Consider the following 27050-nt stretch of genomic DNA (forward strand, 5'->3'; position numbering starts at 1 on the left):
CCCAAAAAGTATTTATGTTCCATATGAAACTTTTGCTCAGCTCAGTCCTTCTCAAATAGTGGGACGGGCTTCGCTGGGTGGATGCATTGTGATGTCAACATGCTTTTAAAATTATTTTTTTGTTTTAAGTTGATCTATATTTCTGTCTTTTTTTCTTCTTCTTTAATTTGAATAAGCATATACCGGGAAAGTTATGCAGCGTTTTACTGAAAACAATTTCATAGACAAATGATACTATAGAAACGTTTTCTCCCTTGGGGACACTGGCTTACGATACATTACAATACAATACATCCTGATTTATATAGCGCTGTCACTACAGCTGCAGCTGTAACAAATGACCAAACGCTTGACCAAATGAATGTAAACAACATTTAAATTTTTTTAAAAAGTTTTAAACTGTAGCTACAAATACAAATCTTCACTGAAGCATCATCATTTGGTCATGACAATTCAAATGTAATGAGTCAAAAGTGAGATGTAAACGACATACTTTTTTTTTTTTCCCGGACACTTTTGGATAATTGGTCAAATTGATTTTGGGACTTTGTTGTCTCTTGAGAAAGAAACATAACAGTTGGGTTAATGGGTGAGGTAAGTGAGCAAATAATGCTCGCCACGACCTCTCCTTCACTTTGTAGTGTTTGTCCGCCCACACATTCCACTTACTTTTTCATTCCATCTTTCTAATCCCTGCAGCTGTTGCTCTGACTTGCACTGTGGCCTCCTTCGGACAAAACCCATCTCTACGCGTGTCTGTGTCTTTGTGGGAAAGTCACATGAGGGAAAAGCTCTATTCTGGTCGAAGGGGCCCGAGAAAGGGTGAGTGGCTGAATGAGTGGAAGCCAGTATGGGAAATGAATTGGTGAATTCCTGTTGACTTGTCCCATTTTGAGAACACTCGCCCAGCACACATGCAGGCACACACAAAGACACACACACACACACACACACACACACCTCTTCATGTTCTCTCAGGCCCATTGTGTTCCCCCTTCACCTCCTTCCTCCATCCATCCATCCTCACATCCTAGCAAAATACACGCTGGCTCTGCATTCGGATATCACAAATCTATCAGCCACACGTTTGGCTCCATCACGGGCAAGCGAGAAGATTGTTTGCGAAGAATAGCTCTATAATAAGTGTTTGGGCTAAAAAGTGTGTTGGTTGTAAAAGTTATTTATGTATGCTAATGATGTATTATTGAAAGCAGGGCTGTCCAAACTCGGTCCTCGAGGTCCGCTATCCGTCCCGTTTTGCATCTCTGCCTGCTGCAACAGCCCCGATTCAAATCGGATTCAAATTCCGATTGTTATCCAGCTTCTGCAGAGCTTTGCCGATGATCGGATCCCGTGAATCATGTGTGTTGCAGCAGAGGGAGAGATGCAAAACAGGCAGCACAGTGGCTGATTTAAAGCAAAAATATCTCATGATTTTAAAAATCATTTGGATGATACCAAAGAATACTAACAAAGAGAATTGTGCGATGTATGGTCACCCAAATCAGCGTGGTCAATCATAATGGCCTCACATTAAGCCAATGTTTACATTTAAGTGTATAAAAACAATAGCAGTTTCCTAACGAGCTGTCTTCTGCGCCCACACACGGAAATTTCAGCCTGCAAAATTTCGACATCTAAATAGAGAAAGGGCGGCCCGGTAGTCCAGTGGTTAGCACGTCGGCTTCACAGTGCAGAGGTACCGGGTTCGATTCCAGCTCCGGCCTCCCTGTGTGGAGTTTGCATGTTCTCCCCGGGCTTGCGTGGGTTTTCTCCGGGTGCTCCGGTTTCCTCCCACATTCCAAAAACATGCATGTCAGGCTGATTGGACGCTCTAAATTGTCCCTAGTTGTGGGTGTGGGCGTGGATGGTTGTTCGTCTCTGTGTGCCCTGCGATTGGCTGGCAACTGATTCAGGGTGTCCCCCGCCTACTGCCCGGAGATGGCTGGGATAGGCTCCAGCACCCCCCGCGACCCTAGTGAGGATCAAGCGGTTCGGAAAATGGATGGATGGATGGATAAATAGAGAAAGTATGTGACGCTAACTTTTAGATATTGCTATTGTTTTTTTACTCATTTTATCTGCATAGATGCGAAGAGTTTTTTGGTCATATGTAGCCAAACTCTCAAATGTGCATCTTTTAGAGTATAGTAATCCCTCGTTTATCGCGGATAATGTGGACCAAAACCACCAGCGATAAACGAAAATCGGCGAAGTAGTGACCAATTAATATATACAGGTTTAAAAAAAAAAGTATATACAGTGTATATATACTGTATATACAGTATATATATATATATATATATACATATTTTTTAAAGTCTGCAAACAGTCCGTGAGAAGCTGCAAAACGACAGCGGGTAACATAGAGCAACATTTACAGTACTGTACTCCATATATATGAAGAAAAAAAAATTAAATACATTTTTTTATGAATATGTTTGAAAAAATCCGCGCTGCACCGGACCCGCGATAAACGAACCGCGAAATAGCGAGGGATCACTGTACATGCTATAGGCTTTCTCGCGCACAGACACTTACCATACACTTACAATGGCTGCAATTTTGGTACCATAAACATAGCTGCTAATAAGTCTATACTTTATTAATAAACTTGTTCTACAGGAAGCTTCGCAGGGAGTTATTTTGGTGATTAAAGCTTTTATTTTTCTGTTACACACCATGCATGTACAATATTGTTGTTGTGGTTGTAATTGTAATTTTATTGCTTTGCTCTGATGTGTAGTTTCATCACTGAATACTTATTTATTCTTAATTAATGAATTGGTGGACTAGATTTCATTTTCACTCGAGTACTAATATTGTAAAGTAACAGTATTCTTACTTGGGTACAATTTTTGGCTACTCTACCCACCTATGCTCACAACTTTGCAAGATGTCAGGAAGGATTTTTTATGCTTACTTTAAATTATAATTGCACTGACATGGAAAATAATGGTTTCAGCACTATTTTGGTTTTTTGGTCCCCCCCCCCCCCCCACACCCCCACCCCTTTACTGTTCCTTTGCTTTTTTGAACCAAACCAGAAACCAACCCATTTTATTTAATTGTATGCTGGTCACTGAATACTTCCAGTCTGTCGGGTGCTGTTTGGCACACGTGCTTGGTTTGTGTGTCAGTCAGAATAAAATAATAAAATAAAAGACAGTGTGCAGGGTTTCACTCAAGCTTTTGCAAGGGTAGAACATTGATCACGGAAAGGCAAATCCAGTTTTGGGTCAGGTCCATTTAAAAGTGGCCAAAGACTGCAGTTCACTGACAGATGTTTGTGGTTTGCACATATTGTGGGACAGCCTGTTAGGTTCTTGAAATAATCACCCGTACAGAACGGAGCCAAGTACAGTGGAACGTCGAAACTCGAACATCCCTGAGGTTGTACACGTTAAACTGAGGTCACACTGTCACATAAAAGCTTTGAGTTTGAATTAACGGTGCACAGTGTATAGGGTAAATGGTTTAATTTTGGCCTACCGTATAGATTTAGATTCCACCGACCATTTGCGTTAATCCTTGTTGATGAATGATGACATCAGCACATCTGCCTTTGTGCAAAAAATGCTTTTAGACATGTTTGACCACAGTGCTGGATGACCTGCCAACATATGTTTTTAACCAGCTCCCAGATTGTTAAAAAATGATGGCTATATGTAAGTTATCCATCCACCTTACTTTTCAGCCGGCTCAGGAACTAATTTGGAAATGCTGAGCGACTAGCTCTAATACAAATCTAACTTGAGCTGCACCAGCTACAAACTGGGGCTGAATAGCTAGCAACGCGAAACACTGTCCTTCCACAGTATAGAGCCGCTCTTCCAAGATGCCAACACTCGCATCCATGGCGACTTATTAGCTACACTTCAAGTATTGTTGTCACTGAAGGACAAGGAACAAAGCATTTAACAACACACTGAACCAGAAGTGAAAGCAGGAGATGACAGAGAAGCCATGCTAACCGCTAAGCTAACATGAAATGTACATTAGCCAAACACCAAAATAAGTGATTGGGTGGCGCAGAACATTTCTAACAAAGTTCTGACTGCAATCGCTTGAAAGCCGAATGTAATCAAGTGTGAACAGCAAATTAGCTGGGAAATGAATGTGTTGTCTAGAGAGAAAATAATCCCAGAGCTACACATAGTAAAAAAAAAAACCTGAAATGAATCAATAGTTTGATCTATAATGTCAGCCAGGAGGACTTTTAATTGTGTTTGTTTGTGAGTGCTTTATTTTAGTTTGATTTTGAGATCCGAAAAATTAATGTGCTCAAAATTACACCATATCTTTGTTTTTGTTTTGTTGGTTTTACAGTTGATGGTCCTTTGCTAAAGGACTATACAACCAATTTAAAAGTACTCCCTTCATAATATTTATTACGTACGCTTATACCTTGAAACATACCGTGACCCCAAAGCGATTGAATTTGAAGCCATATCTCACTGCCCCAAGCTTGAAAAATGTCACAGAATATTCAACAAACATTAACATCCGCAGTATCGTGAGACGACAGCTAAAAGAGCGACTGCGTCAAACCTATTTTCACCCCCTGCTACGTTTTAGTGAGTGATGCTCTCAGAGGGTCACTTACAACTGTGAATGGGAAAATAAGAGCATTTTACGGTGCCCAAAGCGCTTGACAAAGCTTCACATTCACCCACTCATGCGCGCATTCAAACTCCACTAGGCAGCTGCCGCCTTGCAAGGCGCTGCCAGGACCTCTGGGAGCAAATTGGAGTTCAGTGTGCTGACCCTTCAGACACCGGACAACCTGCTGTAACCACCGAGCTATCTGAAGTTTTTGCTTTCCAGCAAAACTAGTAATTCACAAACAGCAACTATACTTTTCAAGTTCTCTTGTCATCTGCGATCTTTGTTAATCAGTTGGACCTCATTTGCAAGTTACCCAAATTATATTCTGCTGTGTCACTTCGGTTTTGAAGGACTTTGATCGTTTGTAATAAAAGGATTACAATAGGTGAAAAATGTTGACACGTGTTGTTTCTCGTTGATTAGCGAACTGACATTTCACGCTTTGGAGGTAATCCAAAATACAGTTCCAAGATTTGGCTGTCTTCTTCCGCGATTGTAATTCTGAGTTACAAGGACAAATGTGTTAACCATTTTAAAAGGCTGTTTGGAAGGATAGTAAGCAGAACAGATGCATTTAATCTGTATTTAAACATGAGGTTTGGTTTTTTTTGTGCACTTTTTTGTTTCAGTCTTTATTTTGCTGGCTGGTGGAAATCTCAAAAAGTTAATGGCTAAATCATGAGAAAACTGCGAGCAGATTTAGAGCTTTCCATCAATCTCCACGTCTCGATTTACAACTCCCTCAGGTGTTGTCACTGTGACCACACAGCCAATGCAGTAGTTGATGTCATTTTAATGAACGCAATCAGAAAGTCACGTCTCTTCCCAGACGCTTTTGTACTTTGGAGATGGATCCGTATTACATATACAATACACACTTGGTTCAAGGTTTTACTTTAGGAAGATCCCACTTAAATGTGAGCTCATTGTCTTTCAAGGTAACACTTTTTTTATCAACGGCTACAAAAGATTTTACAAACAAAAAATTCCTCTCATCCATAATGACATTGGGAAAGTAATACATTCTTATACAAAAGTTATGTCGTAATAATTAGAGCATATATAGAGTCTCACACAGGAGTTTCACACTTGCTCAAATCCTTATTTTATTTCACCAGTTGTGGGTGGCTCTGGAATATATCCCGCTCAACCCTAAATGCCAGTACCTATTTTTAAGAAAACATTTTGTAATTTTACAATTTAAAAAATAAATAAATAATAGTTTTGCTTCAGAAAAGTCGCATGATGAGAATAAAGCTTTTTAAAAAAAATTTTTTAGATCAACTCTTAAAATTGAAAACATGAACAAAATTGTGTTGGGATAAAAAGTCGTATTCTTACAAAAGTTGTATTTTTACAAAGCTACGGTGGTTTCCTATATTTATTTACGTGCATGTTGCCAGGGTGCCGTTCGTCAACAGACGCACACGCACCCATGCATACACACACGCACACACGCACACACGCACACACTCCCACACAGGTAGATGGTAAAAGGCCAAACCGGGGTGTTGTGTACCAAGCCACTTGGTGAAAATGTTGCAACAGGTGTAGCACTGAGGGTAACGACAGGAAGTGGAGGGGAGGCATTTATTTGAATGGACATTGCACCTGAAACATCCACGCTATAACTAAACTGTCGTGGATAAGTTTAGTATCCCCATTTAATGTTTCACTACATTTCAGACAAACAAAGTTGAAATATTTGAATCAGTTTAGGTCCGGCTTGCTTCATGAAGCCCTCTTTCAGCAACAAGATGATAAAACAATGTGCGTTGGTCGGAAGTGAGTGAGCGCTGTGTAACCGGGGAGTATTGCATGTCATTTATAACGGTAACATTCCTTAAGTAGGTCAAGTCGAGAAGAAGCTGGTTCCCAGCCGTTTCCGTAACCCCACTGATGTAATGTCAAACCACAAAACGGCAGCAGCTGCTGGCATCAAGGGGTTTCGCCACCCCCTACCCACCACCACCCCCCGCCATCTTTGTAGTCTCCTTTTCCACCCTTGTTCTTGGTTTCACCGTCACACACTTTGAATTCAACCACTTGAATCTGTCATTTCCTCGCAGCACAGATGTATCTTAATCCCGCACGTTCATGCAATAAACTTTCACGTTTGACCTTTCGGTCCTGCCGTTATTTTGTATTTGTTTACAGGAGCTCTTCACTTTGTTTACATTTGGCGTCCACTTCAGTGGCCAACAGAGGAAGTTTCCACCCTTTCATAGGATTAATTATTGAGTCACCAGTGTACCTGGCAAAATAAATTCCCGACAGAGGAATTTGTGCTGAGAGAGCAGCGGCACAAAAGAAAGGCTCTCGCCAGATTTAAGCTTCGAACCTGGGACTTCGATGGGGACTTAAGTGATCTACTCGAAGCGTTAATACTGCCACTATCATGTCGCACTTTCACAAAGTAATAGACAGGAACACAAAATAACAATGCGGAGAGCGAGTGAGAGCGAGAGAGAGAAAGAGAAAGAGAGAGAGAGAGTGATGATTATATTTGGGACAAATATCCAAAGTGTTAAAAGTTTGGATTATGTGTTACAAACATAATGTTGGTGTTGCATTACAGGGGAAGTTAATACATTCTATGCGGCCCCACGAGTCTGAACGATGAATTTGGATTCATATTGTCCTTGTGGAATAGTAATTAAGTAGCAAAATCCACCTGGTCCATCCACCTTTGCTCCATCTCAAGGGGCGGCCATTAACCCGCGTGAATGAATCGAACATGACTTGAACACTTAAGATTAAGATATCCTTTATTTGTCCCGCAAAGGGGAAATTACAGTCAGAGTTCAGAAAGGTAGTTGAAAATTTGATTGGGTGAAAACGATAAAACTACCATGCTTTCTGTCTGATAATGGTGCGAAGGTTAGGTATTGTTACGAGTGAATCGTTAGGACTTGATGTTTAGGTCTCCATGTTTTCCTGCCAGCGGGCCTGATTAGTGAGGCTGAGCAGATGAGGCTGGTAACCAAAACAGAGGAGGAGACGTGGAAACACACAACAAATCATCCGCACACACTAATCATTGTGTACAACCATGACATCTTTCCATGAGAGACAGTAAGTGTGAGCGGGAGTACAGTCGAAGTCAGCGACTTAAAAAAAGTCTGCGACGGTTTAAATGTGTGTTCTTTTTATAACTGGAAGGTAACTAGTCAAAAAAGACACATCTGGATTGCGTATGTCCTCGTTGTTAGTTTTTGCCACAATGAGACTCAGATGTGATGAATACATCTGATAAACAAACTTTATGACACACAACCAGTGGGAAAGTGCGCAGATCTAACGTCTTGCTCGAAAATTAAAGTAAGGGAGGGTTTATGGTAATGTTGCAGCCTGGGCATCCAAATGAGAATCTGCTGTCTTGCACTGTGAGACACACCCAGTATGACATACTGCTCTTGCCTGTGTTCTATTGGGACGTGTCAGAAGGAGGCCTGCAAACTATTTTATAAGTTCTTATGACAGAGTTGACGCAGCAACACAGTTGGATTTTATATTCATCATACAAAATTGATGTGGCTCTACATTTTGAATCTCCACCCCGCACCCTGGCCACTTTTCATACTCATACGTCTTTGGATAGTGGCACAGTCAAACGGAAAAATAAAATAAAATCTGCGCTTTGTAAGGGTGGTCATATTAAATCACTTCAGCAATATTTGGTATTTAGGAATTGCGTCAACCGTGTGGAATTTCAATCTGATGTTCATGTCAATGAAGTTATGCTCGATCGACGCAACCTCTGACGGCAAAGTCAGACCCGATGAGTTTGTTGCCTTAGCTGTTGTCATAGCAATGCACCACAAATTACTCTTAGTAGACACAATTAGTATGGCAAAAAGTAAATCTACAACGTTTGGTGACGGTCGTCCATGTATGCAATTCCATAAAGCACACAATGTCATAGGAGGCAAGTTATTTAATTCCCCAACATTCGGGTGCTCATTTTCAGTGCGTGTGTGTGTGTGTGTATATATATATATATATATATATATATATATATATATATATATATATATATATAGTTTTTTTTTCATTCGCTCCAAAAAGTGACTTCAAATGGTCCATTGGTGTGAATGTAAGTGTTTTTTGTCGATACGTGCTTGATGATTGAAGGAATAGTGTATCCTGCCTCCTGTCTTATACAGGACAATTAGGAGAACAGAACAAGTGGTGCCCAGTCAGTTCACACACACCAGGCCACACCATACAAACACACCAAGGTTGACCTAGTGGAGAGGAAATTGAGTTAGCAGGGCGTAATGCAGCTCCTTGTGTGTGTAATCAGAGCAGGCTTACAATATAGGGCCATTGTAAGGTGGATCCCAGCAAGCTAGCGAACGCTCGGGGAAGCTGGCCCTCTCACTAGATATGATTAATGCTGGGGAGAATGCGTGTGTGTGTGGGGTGGGGGGGGGGGGGTTGTGTGTGTCTGTGTGGGTGGTGGTGAGACTTGCGTGGGAGTCGTGGCTGACGGATTGTGGTGGGAATGTGTGCGTGAATATGACAGGAATTTCTTGTTGGTTTTTAAAACTTCATTAGCCTTTAATTGTTGGACTTTATGGACACAAGTATCAAGAAATATGAAAGACTTGATCATAACAACTTCCACTCCTCGAGGACCTTCGATAAGATTTTGGAGTGTTCCTGTTGGAATTTCTGCACATTCATTCAGACCGACATTAGCGATATCAGAATACTATTTGTATTCCTTCACTCTTTAACCCTTCTTGCCTTATTTATTGGGACGCTCGGATCAAGTAGGCCTAGTGTGCAAAAAAAGGGATTCAAGTATTTTAAAAAAGTACAAGTCATCCAATTTTCTCAATCTTTATTAATAACAGTTCAGAACATTAACAGTTCTTCAGAGCGGGAACTAAATTGGCGATCCGGTCCTCTCTCGCATCTCTCACAAGACAAAAAGTCCTCCTGTTTTTCTTAATCCGGCTTTTCGCATCACCGAACCTTTCTCTCCACGACAATTTTTGAAAAGATATGACTTGGGATTCGCTGACAAGATATATTTTAACTTCCACTTGTGTCACTGCAGAATTACGCTTTGCTAAAAGCTGTCATGAGCCTGAGCTATCCTCGGCCATTAATTATTTTTAAAAAAACAACAACACAATACTCCCATGGCAACAACACAACAAAAAGCTTCGAGTCACACTACCATTAAATTTGATGTCAAGTAGAGACCGCAAAATATCATGTGGGCCACAAATGGCTCCCGGTCCACATATTTGAGAACCCTCTTCTATAATGTGCTATCATCTACTTTTTTCTTTTTTTTTAATTCTTGTCTCTTCGCCTCTACCTCAACACACATGCCAGTCAGACACACACGGTCTTGGCTCGACTCAACTCCTCCCTCCCTTTTTTGCACTTGAGAGAATCACAAAAAGTCAGTGATATGACACAACATCTGTCTGTGTGTACATGTGTGTGTGTGTGTGTGTGTGTGTGTGTGTGTGTGTGTGTGAGAGAGAGAGCGAAAGCGAGAGAGTCCACAAGTCCACTCTGAGGGGTTAACCTCATTCTCCCTTTCTCTCGCTCTACCTCAATTTCTCCCTCCCTCTGATTGCCTTTTTGTTGCAGCCCCTCACTTTCTCAACATTCGGACCGGGAGAACTGTTGCCGTGCATGCGTGTGCATATATCTATTGTATGTATGCGTGTGGACGCAATAGTTTGGGTGTCCCCTCTCACCGCCGTGGAGCTCCCTGGACTGAACTGTACCAGAATATGGACCGATGGGACCTTCCCGTTGAATGACCGCACCGCACACTGGTAAGGCAACTGGACAAGTGATTCATGTCGAGAGTGTTTAGGGTGTAGACAATTTTAATGCAACAGGCCGCGTTGTGCTTAATGCTCGGTGTCTTCCACTTGGCAGAGCTCAACTGACATCTTTGTTTGGTGAAAGGCGCCTGTGTACACCCTTGTCATCTTTCACCCATCTTCTGCCCCCCCCCCCCCCCCACCGACCCACCCACCCCCCATTCCTGTCTTGCCTCTCAGCCATCACCTCACCCCACCCCACACTCTCTCCCCGGTCAAAGTTACTCAAGTTACCGGTTTCCTCCTGTTGTTTTGAGCCCTGTGGTTTATGCGCAGTACTCTGAGGGCGCTCCCACGCTCTCCAAAAGAGAAAGAAAGCAAAGGGAAAACAATAACTATTTGAGAGCCTCAAAAGTAGTGAGAGAAGAAAAAACGGGTCGCCACATGCTCACGTTTAGCACACTTTTTTTTCTCCTTCTTCTTCTTCTTCTAAAGAGGTATTAGGGTGGCTGAGGTGGTGAGAAAATTGGAAACAGAGCCACCCACAGTGGAAGTGAGTCAGCTCGATATTTAATGGTGTGTTTACTTTGGAAATGGCAGAAATTAGGCGAGCAACGTGGGGGAGGGGAGAAGGGGTTAAAGGGATCCTGAAATATGTCAGAAGTGAAGAGGAAAACAATGAATTTGCACTAGCGTTTGTTCGAAGCAGCGCAAAAATGTTTTGCGTGTGTTTTCCTGGAAGTGTTGCTTACAGTTGGGGATGAAAAAGTGGGAAACGTGTCGAAAAATGATGAGCGGCTCAAGGCTGTTTACAAAGGGAGGGAGCGGATTGTGTCCATCTGGGACAATCCCAGCTCAAAGCTTCTCCACCCTTAGCCCAAAAAAAATCTGCCCCCCCCCCTTCTCCCTCACTCTCTCTTTCTCCCTCCCTCGAATCCAGCGTCTCTTCATCAGGTGCAACTGCAAACATTTGGATTGCATCCTGCAAACCTTCACGGATCTCTGCATCTGCACCTGTTACAAAAAGCAAAAAAAGAGAGTCGCGTCGTTTGGATTGCTGTTTCATGGTTGGTTCGTTAGGAACAAAATTTATCAGGAAGCGATTGGAACTCTTTTTTTTTTTTTTATGCCATTAGACTCACAATGGAAGCATCTCCCCCTGCTCCAGAATGTAAATAGAAAAAAATCCCTAATGTCTCCTTCAACAACAAAGATATGGACAAACTTTAGCGAAGAGTTCAACCATGACCATCCAGATATCATTTGGCGTCTTATCATCCATTGGTGGGGGTCATACTATTGGCAAATTTTCCTTTATCTAGGCTGCTTGGCTACCTTTCCTCCCTCTCGTCTTCCTCCCCATGTTTTGGCTCTGTCACTGGTGATAAGAGGACAGCGATGGTAGCACTTCCTCTCGCCACAGGAAGCAGGAAGTGTAGATTTCTACTGCGGCCTATCTGAGCAAACTCTGCGCTGTGTCCACTGGGATCATTATCGCTTGCCCATATGTATGCGCACTGAATACCTACACACACACACGCACACACACACACACGCACACACACGGATACCGATGGGAACGTGTGCGTTCTGTGGGTGTTTGTGTCACCTGTCCGCATACAAAAACACGACTATATTACTTACTTTGCTAAGCTGGCCGGATGTTAAGCCACCTGGGAACCAGCGAACCCCGTGTCGCTTTGACCTCGGGGTTAGCTAGCAGGTCAGAGGACGATTGGCTAATTGTTCCCCTCATCACGGCAAACGTTTGGTTATCTCCTGCTATGAGCACGTAGGTCGGGGTTGGCGCTGTTGAGCTTAAAAAAATACAAACAACCATTCATCACGTAATGAATTCCAGTAACACCCGAGGGTGGGAGAGAGGGACAGCAGAGGTCGACAAGATGATGATGTGGGAGAGAGACAAAGGGTGTCTGGGACTTTCTTTTGGTGCACTTCTTGTTCTGTCCACAATTTAGGCTGTAGGGTGAGTAGATTTAAGCAAAGAGGCAAGGCTCACGAAAACGAATGAATAAATACAACTTGAAACACTTTTGTGAAGGGCATTAAAAAAATAAATAAATAAAGAGTGCTTTTCAATAACTGATATCTTACCGGGACTACATTTTATACCATTACACAAATCAACTAATAATTATAATGAAAATGTCCTTTGTGGGCGGCCCGGTAGTCCAGTGGTTAGCACGTCGGCTTCACAGTGCAGAGGTACCGGGTTCGATTCCAGCTCCGGCCTCCCTGTGTGGAGTTTGCATGTTCTCCCCGGGCCTGCGTGGGTTTTCTCCGGGTGCTCCGGTTTCCTCCCACATTCCAAAAACATGCATGTCAGGCTGATTGGACGCTCTGAATTCTCCCTAGGTGTGAGTGTGGGCGTGGATGGTTGTTCGTCTCTGTGTGCCCTGCGATTGGCTGGCAACTGATTCAGGGTGTCCCCCGCCTACTGCCCGGAGATGGCTGGGATAGGCTCCAGCACCCCCCGCGACCCTAGTGAGGATCAAGCGGTACGGAAAATGGATGGATGGATGTCCTTTGTTTTCCTCTTTGTCAATTATTTTCATACATGAGCTTACAAGGTTTAAACTGTATTTATTTCAATGTCAGGCCATACTAAAACTAAAATTAAGACTAAAACTAATAAACACTAAACTAAACCAAAGTATTTTGGGGGGAAAAAACGTTTAACCCTTCAAAACAAAAGAAAAAAATAATTTAAAAAACGGACTAAAATGGAAAATATAAAACTATTATAACAAAAAAAGGTTCTCAATTCTGCAAAGTAATGATGAGATTTAAAAAAAGTCTGTTTATAATGGGCATCACCTAAAATCCGGTTGAAACGCGTCTGGTATCTTGCCTCACCAAAAGACATATTTTTCAGCCCAAATAAAAATTTTCAGCAACAGCGGTCGGGGGGGGGGGGTCGCTGTGGATGCCCCCCTCAGGTGGATGCCCCTTCACCCCCTCTCCTTTTGAAGAGGAGTTATGACAAAATGTATTCCAACAAGTCCCTTGGTGCTCTTGTTATAAGTGTTATTTTTGTAGTCTGTGTAATTACCGACACTTGCAGTTGGGGGATCAATCATGATGTGAGTTTTTGATTCCATTACGTTGCTCATTGCCACAAGTGCTGGCTGCTAAAAAGCTATTCGCTTTTATATGCTGGATGTCAAGCAGTATATCCAGGCCATGAGGACAACATTATTTTCCAAAAACTAATTTTGTACTGGAGATAATGGTGCAACAATGTACTTTGTACTTTAAAATGCAATTCTGCCAAATACATTTCTCGGGGGGGGGGGGGGGGGAGAAAAAAAGAGATGAAAGTGATTCAGTGGCAATGGTGAGAGGTTGGAGGTCGCATGTTCTTTTTTTGTTGACATTTTGAGAATGTACAGTCTCATCACTTACTGTATGTACCCACATTCATTCCAACCTATTTACGCATTTGATGTTTTAATCAGCATTTTGAAGCGCATGATTTCACCAGACTTTTATTGACGAATGAGTGTGGCTCACGACGTGATTTCCTTCGCTTCAACACTAGTTTTTGGTAATGGTGAATTGGAAATGATGAAAATAGCACCGCGGATACAAAGAGAAGGAAGACATACACAAAAGCAAAGCGGACAAACACACCGGTGAGTAAACGAAGCCAAAATAATAAGCTGAAAGGGCTATCGCTGAATCGCAAGAAAATGAAGAGATTTGAGGCGATTGGGAATCATTGAAGATGTGAGTGTAAACCATGAGCGGGTCATGGGTCAAGAGGGGTGAGGAGGTCAGAGTGGGCTCAGCAGCTCTACTTAGAACAGGATATCCTGCGAGGAAAACCCATCTGTCTCCCTCTTACGCACTCTCGTTCTGCCTCTTAATGTCGCACGGAGGGCACTGCAAAGAGGCGAGGTGTAACCTTTCACTGCCAGCACCAAAGAAAACACAAGCTGAGAAACTCTGCTTTCATCAATCATCGATGACAGAAACCGATAGAAGTGATGTGCGCCCGGTGTCACTTTCTGCAGCGGGCTGAGGTGGCCGTGCCGTACTTCTATCGTGTCCAGTGCTGCGGCTCGTAACAGAAAATCACTTGAGCGGCCAAGATAAATTTCCTCGCTGAGACAACAAAGTGACCGTATCTTATCTTGGTCAGGCAGACTGTGTGCTCACTCTGTCGCATCCCACTTGTGGTGGAAAATTACAATCATCCGGTTGTGCTTTTCGAACAAGAAAGTTTCCATTACATTACATAAAATACAAAACGTCAATAATACTCTTTGCATTAGTCTCAGAAAGTTCATTAATCAGGACTACATATTTTTGTTTGTTTAAAATATTAGTGATTCAACTGTGGAATTAAATAACCCCCCACCACCCCCCAGTTATTGATTCAAACAGTCTCATGGACTTACATTTTCTATACACAAATTCTTTTCACTGGTGTATGAGGCAGGTAGGATTAGGCCCAATAAATTCTGTTTAGCAACAAGTGGCAAGTGACATGTGGGGGAAAAAAATCGGAGCAATTTGGTCCATTTCTGTTGTTAAGTTATATAATGCATGAAACAGTTGTCTCTACACTTAAAATAACAATTTTAAAAAATTATGAAGACGTCAGACGGTAAGACAGAGTCAATAAAACAATAAATTAATAACAAAAACAAAAGAAAGCACAAAAACAGTAAAACTAAAAATCAAGTCTCATGCTGAGTCAAAATCAGAAGAATAAAAATAAATTTCAAGACGATTTTGAAAGATGGGCAGCGAGGAGGCTTGGCGAATGTTCAGTGGGAGGTCATTCCAAAGAGAGGGACCAGCAACGGAACAGGCTCGATCCCCTCGACTTAGTTCTGGGTACCTCTAATAATGTCTGGTCCACAGACCTGTGGCACGGGGAAGGTACGTCGGGCCGGAGGAGCTCAGAGGGGTAAGGTGGGACGAAGCCATTTAAAGAATTGAAAAGAAATAAAAAGAACTCTAAAATGTTTCGGGGGCCAGTGAAGGGATGGCAGAGTAGGAATTTTGTGCTCCCTCTTATGAGTACCAATCAAGAGGCGAGCAGCGGCATTCTGGACCAACTGGAAATGCTTCATGGAGGATTGGCTGACTCTAAATTAAAGTGTATTACAGAAATCCAGCCGAGATGTGACAAAGGCATGAGTTACTTTTTCAAAGTGCTCTTGAGGAAGGAGAGTCTTTACTTTAGCCAGCTAAGATGAAAGAAGCTGCATTTAACAACAGGACCAATTTGCCAGTCCAATCACTGTCCCGGTTTAAAACGCAAGTTCGAGACTGTTGGCTTAAAATAAAGAGCCAGGAGGCCAAAGTAGGCAGAATGGGATGTCCAAGGGCCACTGGGACCAAACACCATCGCTTCTGTTTTCTTTTAATTGAAATTCAAGAATTTTAGTGCCATCCAGGTCTTGATTTCCTCCAGACAGGATAAAAGTGGCCTCAATGAGAAAGCGTCTTTTTTGCAGAAATCTGACAGTCATCCGCATCACCCTTGTAGTCTCCTTGAGTAGGTGATGGTTGCCGATGAAAACGTGCTTCACTGTTGTTTTTTTTTCCAGCTGATTGTTTACAGGAATGCAAAGAGAGCGATGAACTGGCGGTGAGGGATGGCCAACAAGAGCGGAGAGTTATATTTGGCCTGCATGGGTTTTTATTATACACAGACATACTCAAGACATACAGACCTTTTTCGGCTCGTGCATTGACACTGTGAGACTTCCAACTTGTTTTGTGTGTGTGCACGTCTGCGTGTGTGTTTGTGCTTGTGCGAGCGCTTGATATCCTCGGGATAGTTTTGTGGTCGCTATGGTTTGTGAACAATTTGCCCGCAACTCCAAACATCCTGAGGTTGTTGTGGGTCGTTCCCCTGTCATGATGACTTTGTATGTGCTGTCGCTTGGGTTGACCTCACTTACTCTCAGATTAAAGAGGTTGTAAATCATTCACCCCCCCCCCCCCCCCCCCGCCCCCCGCCCCTCCTATACCTCGTTAGGTGTTGCTCCGCTTTTGCTTCTGTGGAATTTGCATGTTGTGTTCCAGTGTGGCTTGTGTCCGGGTGCCTCCTCCCACCCACCAAAGTGAATGTCAATTGTCGCCTTGAGTTGGAATGAATCGATGCTTGTCCATAGGGGTGTTCACATGGCACACATTTGCATCGGTGCTGCACCGACGTATTTTGTTGAGATATATCGTACACCGTGGTAAATTTTGTGGAGCGTTCACATGTAAAAAGCTGCTGACTAAAGAGAAGCGTGTTAACCCCGGTGCAGCCCCACTTGCGTTCACACAGCACTTTCTGCGGCTGTGCAATACAAAAAATAAATAAAACTTGCACATGTGTAAACTGACAGTGAAACTCCTCTACAACAAAATCATGTTTGCAGCAAGAAATTTTTCACAACAGGGGATTTTTCATTGTAGCAAATTTGATCTCAGATGTAAACACACACACACACAAACGTATGTGTACTCTTTATTTTTATTCCAATAGTGCATAAGTATGAGCATACACTTATTTGACACTTCATATAGTCAGTGTAGAAAGAAAAAAAGGGAACGAAGCAGTGGAAGTCACTGTTGGATTAGACTTCATTGTAGTGAATCTCGTCGCGAGGAAAGAGCAGAGAAAACTATTTCATATAACGCAACAGGGTTTTTTTTCGTTGTATGGGGGGCAGGAAAGTAGGAATGGTGTTAATGCATGAAGATTTTTTCACACTAGGGGGTATTTTTTAGGTTGGTTGTAGAGGAGTTTCACTGTACTTCCTTTCAACTCTTCTCACACCGTAGCGAGTCTACCCTTATAGCGTTCACACGTCCCATTTTATATCGGAGCTGCCTCGCAAACTAGCATTTAAGATAAGAAAAAGATAAGAAAACCTTTATTAGTCTCACAATGGAGAAATTCCCAATTCACAGCAGCAAAGTTATGAAAGGAAGAAGTAGAACAACAAAATATAGGAGCTGCTGGAAAGGCAGCCACTCTCGCGGCGCCAATTTGAAGTCAAAATAGCAAAAACAACACAACACAACACATAGGACACAGACAGTCGTGCAATCTTCACCACTTTTCTGCATACACTTTGTCGTCTGAAGCAGTTGTTGCCGTGTGAACACTCCTTCATGTCTGTGTGGACAGAGGTTAGTGAAGATTTGAAACGGTTGATCTACGGTGGAACCTGTCGAGCACACGATCTGCTCCGGGATGATTTTCTTCTTTGGATTGGTTTGCTAAATTCACACTTTTTCTGTGAGCAATTATGGTTGCGATCTGTCCTTTGTTTTTGAATGTCTTACTAAGACGCCACAAAGAAAGGAGGAAGAAACTGCAAAATAGTTCATCCCGTCGATGCCCTCAAACACTTGTGAGATGAGGCGTATTTTACAATGATACAATTCCAACTGGAATGGCTGTAGGGGCATTTGATTTAAGCCGTTCCACATTATTCATCATCATATCTGTTTCAAGTTTTAGGAATTCGGGTAACGCAAAAAATATGGATGACATCTGCTTATCATGTGACATCCTGCTGTCTGCTCAGTGTCTTCCCTTTAACGGCTTTCCCGTTAAATGGAGCACGAAGGAGTTTTTGTTGGGTATTGCAGGTGTGATGTTTTCAGCGCACCATAAAACAAGAATGGAGAAAACAGTTCAGGGTGCTTCAAGTTGTTCTGACCACACCCTCATAAGTGCCTCGTCGTAGCACAAAACGAAACCGATTTTCAGACATCTGATAGCCTCGTTGTTTCTTGTCTTCTCTATCAATGACAACAAAAATCTCTCCGGACTTCCTTCTTCTCATCTTATTTCCACGTTCCTCCTCTTTGTTTCTTTTGTATTATCTTGCCCTGCATGCACTCTTTCTCTCCCCCTCCATTCGGTCTTTTACTTTTTCTTCTCATGCAGCATTCTTTACATTCCTGTTGGCTTCTTAAGGGGAAGGACCCCGCTGGCAGGCCAAGGCCAAACATTATTATAGTGCTCTCAACAGCCCTCTGCCCCCCCCCCCCTCTTCATTTCTTTCTTCCACCCTCTAGCCCTACACTCATCTGTACATATCAATGCTTTGACTGTCTCTGTCTCCACTTTACAATCTCGCGCAACAGGCATTGTAATTGTATTTCGCGGATAGAGGCAGTTTTTGTACAAAAGGCTTACTTTGTTTCGTGAAACAAAAAATGGAAATGAGGCTCATCCGCTTTAGTTCGCCTGCTGCATGAAACTGGATATGCACCTCATTAGGTTGTCGCCACTTGGCTTTATTTAAAAAAAAAAAAAAAAAAGGAACACTGATGGGTTCTTGCGGGGGCTCGTCACAAGGGATTGCGCCTGTCATCTAATCTCATTTAACGAGTGTACATCTCTGTAATTGGCCTGCAGTTGTTTCAAGGCTCACTTCTTCAATAAAAGGTTTGTTGGAATAGGTGGGAGGCGACTATTAAGTGAAAAGTTGACAACATCCTGCCCCAAAGTGGGCCAATAGAATGATCGGTGCTGGTTCACTTAAATATTAAATCAATGCATGTGCATGGAGAACGAAAGACGAACTTTGACACTTACTCCTTACTCTGTGACTTCAGCCAGATTCTGCCAAATGTTTACAGTCTGTTTACAGTCTGTACATGAATGTTTAACTCCCAGCTCCATGCCGAGGTTTTTAATCATACTTTTAAGAAAGTGCTTCGTCTGTAAAGCACATTAATAAAATTGATGTTTGCGGAAAATATGAACATTGTTGCAGCGTGTGTACATGTGCACTCGTGTGTGTGTGTGTGTGTGTGCGTGTGTGTGTGTGTGTGTGTGTATATCCCGCTCTCCCTGTGGGCGGTTGCTTGCTGCACTACTTTTCTGTCACCATGTGGTTTTGTTATTTTCAGCATGAAACCGGATGTGATTCAGACTTCATGGCAGATTGTGTAATTGAATGGACCCAGCGTGCACACATGCACACTTACGTACATTGCGACACACACCCACGCAGGGAGGTGTTCTGAGAAAGGTACTTTGGATTCCCCCACTGATGCACAGTGACACCCGAAGGCAGGGTGAGCGGATGGCGGGCCCCCCCTCGTGAGATAGACATACGCACGCCACTTGGTTTCAATATTGCTCGGCTCCGTCGCTTGATGACCTGGCTAGCCTACGCTCAGGTCGGAAAATCACACGAAAAGCGCATGCTTTAGCTTTGTGGAGACAAACAACAGTTTAAAGTGGGGGGGGGGGGGGGGGGGGGACATTGAGAAGTGTGGGTGAAACTCACAAAAATTGCACCGCCTGACTGAAAAACAAAAAACTGTGAATTCTGACATGATGAAAGGGGGGGAAAAAACAAGCGATGACGATACAAAGAATATATAATTAAGACGATAAAATGTCTGTACATTTTTAAAAAGAAGAAAAGTGCTCACGCAGTCGGGACCAGCTGAGAACCCAGACTTGACCCTCAACACAAAAACCTTTAAGAAGAAGCTGCCAAGGGGAACCGACTTCCTATTTTCTTCAGTTTGAGGTGTAGTGGTCTGAGCCCGGTCCATACGTTGCACAAATGCGGTCTTCCGGCACATCACGTGTGAGCGAGCCACATTTCCATCCCAGAATCTTTTCACTGGGAGACAGTAATGCACATTAACCCTGTCATGCACAAATCATGATAACCTACATCAGGATTTTCTTTTTTTTATTAGTCTTTAGGTATGAAAAAAAAATCCCCTTAGAAGGCCTTGGATAGCAACACACATAAGGGCCCATTGTAGTGGTTGATGAACAACAGTGACATTAAGATTAATTAATACAAAAGAGAACAACATTTGCATAGCTGTCCACTCTAGTAACCACTGTCCCTGAAAGGGGTAAACGCTTCTGTTCGGTTACAAACTGGAAAAGGCCAGTCATAAACTTGCCTCCATATAGGCAAAATGACAATAACGATGCAAATTTCACTAGTATGTTGCAACACGTTTCCCCATTCCTCCCAAGCAGTTCGGTCTAATCCAGGTACTGCGATCCAATTGTTTTCACTGGAATCAGCCGGCATCAACAGAGAATGTCTGCAAAAAGAAACCACAACATAGCGCTTGGATTAGGATCTAAAGACAATGCAGACTGTTATTCATATTCACGCAAATGGGATGAGAAGAACGCATAAGGCGCCATTTTCCCCAGACAAAGCTTGCCTCCTTTTTACATGCCAAGAAGAAAGGCCAAAGAATGTGCTCTATTGTTGTCATTTGTTTAATGGGCAGCCTTGCTCTTATTATTGAACGTACAAGCCAATTACATTGTGTCACGCTAATAGGATGTTACTCATATGTAGCTGACACAGCCGTCCTGCATTCACACCATCTAGGAAGGTTTCTCAACGGTTTTGGGCCCTGAGAAATTTCTTGGAAAATGTATGCATGGATGTGACTTCTGAAGCAGAAAACACGCATGGTCACTCACACGTGATCTACATGACCGGATATGTTGCGCTGATGTTTCCCGAGGGGTTTCCTGAGAGATCGAAGGAGCTTGTGTGTATAATGGCAACACGGAAAAAAAAAAAAAAAGAAAGACTTGGTTTGGAAAATACTTTTGGCATATGTTGAACTCACTTTTATACAAAATAACGACATTGGTTGGATGTTTGTTTGTTTACGGTCGCTTCCTTGACTTGAGAGTGGTTGGTTTTCGCCACACAGAGGCAAAATCGATATAAAAACATCCTGAATATCTTTATGTGTTTATGATTTTGTCAATTCCTGACCATGGACATCAAACGGCTTGTCAATTTTAGGAGATAATCCTCTAAAATTATACCGTATTTTCTTCCTTTTGGATTATTAAGCGCACCTTCCATGAATGGCCTATTTATAAACTGTTTTCATAGATAGGGCGCCCCACTTTATAAGGCGCATAGAATAGAAGCTACAATAGTGGCTGCAGTTGCGCTATGCATCCACTAGATGGTACTACTCTAAAGGGAATACAATATAATACAGCTTTATTTATATGGAGCCTTCACAACCGCTGCAAGCACTAACAAAGCTATGAGAACTGGTCACATGGACATAAAAATGCAAGTGGCAATACGAAACAAGAAATGAGAGACAAAGGTTATGAAGAGAATTGATTCAACAAAAATGTACACAAAGAATGTTGGCTCACAACTACAAGGGACTAAATATCCTTCGAAGTCTTGCTTGTCTCCTTCTTCGTTCGTTTAGTCAGTGGTTAACTATGCTGTTGGTATTGGTACATCGTCATCTTACAACACTCCCGCCTCAGGTCCCCTTCCGAAACACTCAGCAAGCATCGGCGCAGACCTGAATGTTCCTGCTCGTCTTCACGTTCGTGAGATCATTTGTGATCATACCAGAGCTCTGCCTTAGAGGGTTGGATTCTAGCCCGGGGTGTATTAGAATCGGTCTTGTGATAATCATAGCAGACCACACGACCAAAACTGTTTAAAAAAAAAAAAAAAAAATCTTCATGTGTGCATTCTGTCACAGACAAAAGAAGCTTTAAGAAATTTATGTGTATCAGACCTCAGACAAACAAACATGCTGCAGCAAAACACCACATAGATAAATGCGGCATATAAAGTTTGTCCCATCCTACATTTTTCAAAAACTGTCACAAAGAATCCTGTATCAGATTATCTTTCAGCATTACGAACCATTGCGAAAAGCTGCTTTATTAGGTGACATATAAAGTTTGTTCCCACATAAATCATGGTGAAACATTGCAGTCACGGCTTGTGCAATAGCGATGACTGGAAGCGGTTGTCGAGTTTATTGCCTATCCTAAAGCGAGCAACTATGAGAAATGCCAATGTTGATTCAAGCTATGTGGAAGATCGGACGACCAGCGAAATCTGTCAGCCTTGCTCAATTCCCGCTAGAATTTGCTGCTACTTTGGACAATATTTGTCCAGAGCAGGCATGACCAGCTCCGGTTCTTAAGGGCCACTGCCCTGCCTGTTTTCTCTCTCTCCCTCTTGCAACACACCCAATTCAAATGATCAGCTCATCAGCAAGCTCTGAAGAGGCTTTACAAGGAACCAAAACACACTTGCACCCATTAATACATCTGTGTATATGAAATGCATTTATGTTTGGTATTAATGTGGTGTGATTACAGACAAATGTTAATTCTGAACTGCTCCAGATGAATTACATGGCACAATTTTGGGCCGTTACACTGCATTTGTGTATTGCAGGGGTGTCAAACTAATTTTTGTTGTGGGCCACATTTTAGTTCGCGTTTCCCTTGGAGGGCCATTGTGACTGACAGCATATAAAAAAAGTCAATAATAACGGTTTATTCAACGATTGATTAAGTTACTGTAATGAGGGGTTTAGTCACAAGAAAATGCTTACAATATGTGTTCAATTTATTAAATATGAGAATAAAAAATTTTGGCAGAGCTTTTAGCAAGCATCATGGAAGTGGACATTTATGATTTGCTTTCGCGGGCCACATAAAATGATGTGCTGGGCCAGATCTGGCCCCCGGGCCTTGAGTTTGACACACTGTATTGTATGCATGCTTTCTATGATGGTGGTCGTATCAGGAGGTAGATTAAATCGTAAAAGTCCCACCGGATGCATGGTACGAAACGCACGGGCCAATTACAGTTTGGGATTTGGAGGTTGATAAGCAGCCCAAATAGAAGTGCTGTTTTCACCGAACACAATTTCCCACAATACCTTTAGAATGTTAATGAGTCGCTTTCATCCGGCTCCGTTCAAACAAGTGCAACACTGCCGGGTGTGAATTTGACTGGCAGTAGATGGAGCCACAGAGTAGGTTCCATTGATCAACTCAAGCGCTCACTTTGGCCTCGATTTCTGTTCATAATGATGATGACAAAAGTTATGAGAAAATGCAGATATGCTGTCGCGTGCATCCCATGGGAATGTGTCGTCGGTGAAATCAATGATCCAGGTCCGAGTGAAATCGAGGCTATTTTTGGGAGGGCCCGCCTTGCTCGCTTGCTATTTCTGTCAGCAGAAAGAGCCACGGAGGAGGAGGAGGGGGAGAAGGAGGAGGAGGAGGAGGGGGAGAAGGAGGAGGGGGCGGACTTTCTTTTCACAACTTCGCCGCGACAACTCTTTTCTTCCTCCTTAGCGCCGCCGGAGAGCCTGCTGACAAAAGCGCCGCCACCTCCGGTTCACGGTCGCCGCGGCTCACGGATGTACCGACGTTAGCTGGATATTCTTCCCCGAGTTTTGGATACGCGTACGGGTCGACTCTTGTCTTCCAAGGTCTGATGTACAAACAGCTGGAACTTTGTTCGCCCTATTTTTCCTTTTGCTTGACGTCGTTGTAGTTTTGGAGTTGCGAACTGTTTTAAAAGCGAGGAGGTGCACAGGTGTTTTTTCCTTTGTGAGTGTGTTTCACCCGCAATCGTTTTTAGTGAACCGCGTGACACGTTGGTGTATTTTTTTTTTTGTCGATTTTCAATGATTAGAACTTTTATGTAGTAAAACATACAAAGTCACTCGTCACTTAAAACAACGATGTTTCCAAAAACACAGCAATACGAAGTTGCTCCGAAAGATGGATTGTTGTTTTGTACACAGCATCAACATTTCAGAAGTCTACGCTGAAATGTCCTCCGCGTTTTGCCTCCCCATCAGTGGTTAGTTTTGTGTTTTGTGTGCACTTGAGGTAGCTTTCCTTCTTTTGGCCAAGCCATACCTGCACAGGCATTGTGTCATTCATTCACACAAATCTGGGGTTTAATATTTGACTTGCATTGGCTGCATGCGGATGCATCCACCAAGGTGCATAATGTGGAGTACAATAACGCCTCATAAAACTTTTTATCTGCATTTCCTGGCTGCCTGTCCGCATTGAAACAACCACAAGCGGCAGGAGTTCGGGGTTACTTTGGCGCAGCACAGAAGGGGGATTCACTGACATTTGAGATTGTTTATCTTCTCGTAGTATTTGCATGTGATTTGCACTTCAATTTGTGTTCTGTGTTTTTTGTTCCCACAGATGGAATCGGCACCCGAAACGAGCAATCTAAAGCTATAAAAAGGGGCAGTCCAGCAAATTTCATTCAGCACCAGGTAGGTTTATGACTGACTGTGATGTTTCACTTGAACTCATTAAAAATGGGCCACAGTTGTCAACATTGAAACATTCATGTGGGAAAATGCCACCAATCCACAATAAGCTCCCTCAGGGTGACATTTAGATTTTTTGGGGGAAAATCTCACACATTGGCTACAGTGTTTCGACACGGCTGTGCTGGCAGCAATTTTTTTCCAGTATGGCCAATGATGTTCGCAAGTAAGGGAACAGCAGTAAAAACATGGAACAGGTGTTGGCCTATTTGGAAAGATGAATTTCACCTTTTTGTGGTTTTCATTTGTGCTCATTCAGTCTTGTCTGCTATCTATTGTGAGCGCAATAACATGCGTCAAGCTTAACTGCAAGGTGCATTCCCCCAGATGTTTTTTTTAACATGATGCACATCTGTTCCACAACTAACTCTATATAATGTTTTATGTAACCTTTTACAGTTCTTGTCACAAAAGGGTGAAGAGAAGTTAGTGACTAGAGTGTAATAAAAGTATCCATCCATACATGATCTGAATCGCTGATGAAACAAAAACTACAACTACCACAGACTACACCCTGGACTAGTAACTGGTCACTCGCAAGGCAAATATACTGTAAAACTAAAATAAAGTAAAATTCCTCACCTTTACTCAAATTGCATATGAAATTATACATGATATTTTAATTAATATATTGTACTGCCCAAAGTGTACAGAGTAGGATCCAGGCCCCTTTCTTGTGTCACAGTTCCTTGAGCGGTTTTGTTATTGTTACTTTTCCTCTTTGCAATTACTGGTTATCCTCTGTGGCGGCATCATCTACAATACCATAAGAAAGCTGATCATTTAGATGAATAATGAATTATCATATGATTTGCTGGTGACTCGGGATGGTGTGAACCTGAAGTATCGTTTGGCTTCAAACATACAGTAAGTGACGAGATGGACCATTGATTGTAATTAAGTAAAAATACAAGTGATATCACCTGATATATGTCAGCTTCGTTAGACTGATAAAAAGGCCGCATTGTTTAGATATTTGTCACTATTAATGTTTACTGCATGGAGAGATTTGCTTTTTCAATTTGAGTTTGAAATGTACGACTGTATTTAACAGCACCTCAAGTCTCGCTAGCGTGACAGATGTCAATGTTTGACCATATCTGTTTGAACTACAAAAAAGGAATGTATTGTAAACGCTAATAGAAATATTTAATCACAAACATCTGCCTGCTATATGGGCACCAGTGATCCAAGTGATCAGCCGACAACACGTACAATACAGCAGTTACCGAGTTTTAAGCTAGCAAGCGTTTGATAGTTGGAGACCCAACCGGCCGCATACTGTGTTTTACCACAGTGGTACCTAACAGTATTTATAATTCAACACGGAACGCTGGATGACAAACGAGCAGTCTCCGTTGCCTAAAGAGCGTCTCAGTGAATGGGAGCCAGCTGAATGGGAAGCCATTCTTTATCAAGCAAATAGTACTAGTTTAGTTCGGTTGCCATAAACGTGGCAAAATACACGTGCAGATTTGGAGAGTTATTATTTATTTCTTTTATACAGGAAGGATTTAACCTGACGCGCAGCCCAGGCGGATTTATCCGCCTTGTGTGCGCAGTCTGACATATGACACATCGGCCCTCCAAGCTCCTTTGCTGTATTCCCCCCCTAAAGTACCAGCCGGGATAGTAAATCATGCACTCATGCTAGTGTGACCGGATGACATTTTAACCACCGCATACTGTAAAAGTTGGCATCATTTGCGAGAATACTGTATTGGTCGCAGTGTCGAGCCCTTGCTAAAACTTGGTTGAAGACATCTTGCTGACTCGGGTTTCCGCCGCATGTCTCAGATTAAAATGTTTGGCTCCGCCCCATTGTAAACCAGTTAGCCAGCTGTTTCTTTGTGTATTCTACTCCAAGAGGCACATACATGCCTGTGTGATCGCACTGTGTAAGATCACAATGGACGTCTGGGCTCACAATAGGGGTTGGCTCGTTCTGTGCCAGTCTACGACGACGGCGCTGCATTGGCTGCGCGTGCGTGTGCATGTGTACTCCTGTGGAAAAAGGTGAAGTCATGGCAATGGGTTTACAGCATCTGGTTACATGTGTGCAATCCACACAGTGGAATTGACCCTGGCTCCTTCACCGTTGTCTCACAGTTCAATTAATTTTCCTTACCGAGCCCGTTGTTTGAATAGTTAAAAGTCATGATGTAGCAACAATCTAATCACATGCAAAAAATGTGACACACCCGAACATCACACATCCTTTTATTATGGATCGGCAGTTTAATTCTACACAACGTCCTAAATGATGGCAAACAATATATAGGAGAGTGTTTATTCACATTAAAGAAAGTAATAATAAAGCAATTAAATGTTCAATTTAATGCTTTATTTTTATTTTTTCATTAAATTGAACATTTAATACTTTATTGCTGATGTAACGTTAGCCTTCTTTTAACTGCAATCTAATTGAGACTAAATCAACAGTTCCTCAAGAATTGCACAATCGCACGGCACACATAGGCAAACAACCATTCACAGTCG

General features: G+C 42.5%; 1 protein-coding gene across 4 annotated transcripts in view; it reads left to right on the forward strand.

The window, feature by feature from the left end:
- Positions 1-10140: 10140 nt before the first annotated feature.
- Positions 10141-27050, forward strand: part of hdac7a (histone deacetylase 7a) — a 60010-nt gene continuing 43100 nt past the window's right edge. For 3 of the 4 annotated variants that reach the window (XM_086107169.1, XM_086107195.1, XM_086107186.1), the window contains exons 1-2: positions 23505-23681; positions 24421-24494. The gene's annotated coding sequence lies outside the window, so the exon portion shown is untranslated. Of the gene's footprint in view, positions 10416-23504; positions 23682-24420; positions 24495-27050 lie in introns of those variants that run through there. The other variant, XM_086107178.1, reaches the window with a different exon arrangement.

Source organism: Hippocampus guttulatus, chromosome 1, assembly GCF_054856545.1.
Source record: "Hippocampus guttulatus isolate MCC_2025c chromosome 1, RoL_Hgut_1.0, whole genome shotgun sequence".
Lineage (NCBI taxonomy): Eukaryota > Metazoa > Chordata > Actinopteri > Syngnathiformes > Syngnathidae > Hippocampus > Hippocampus guttulatus.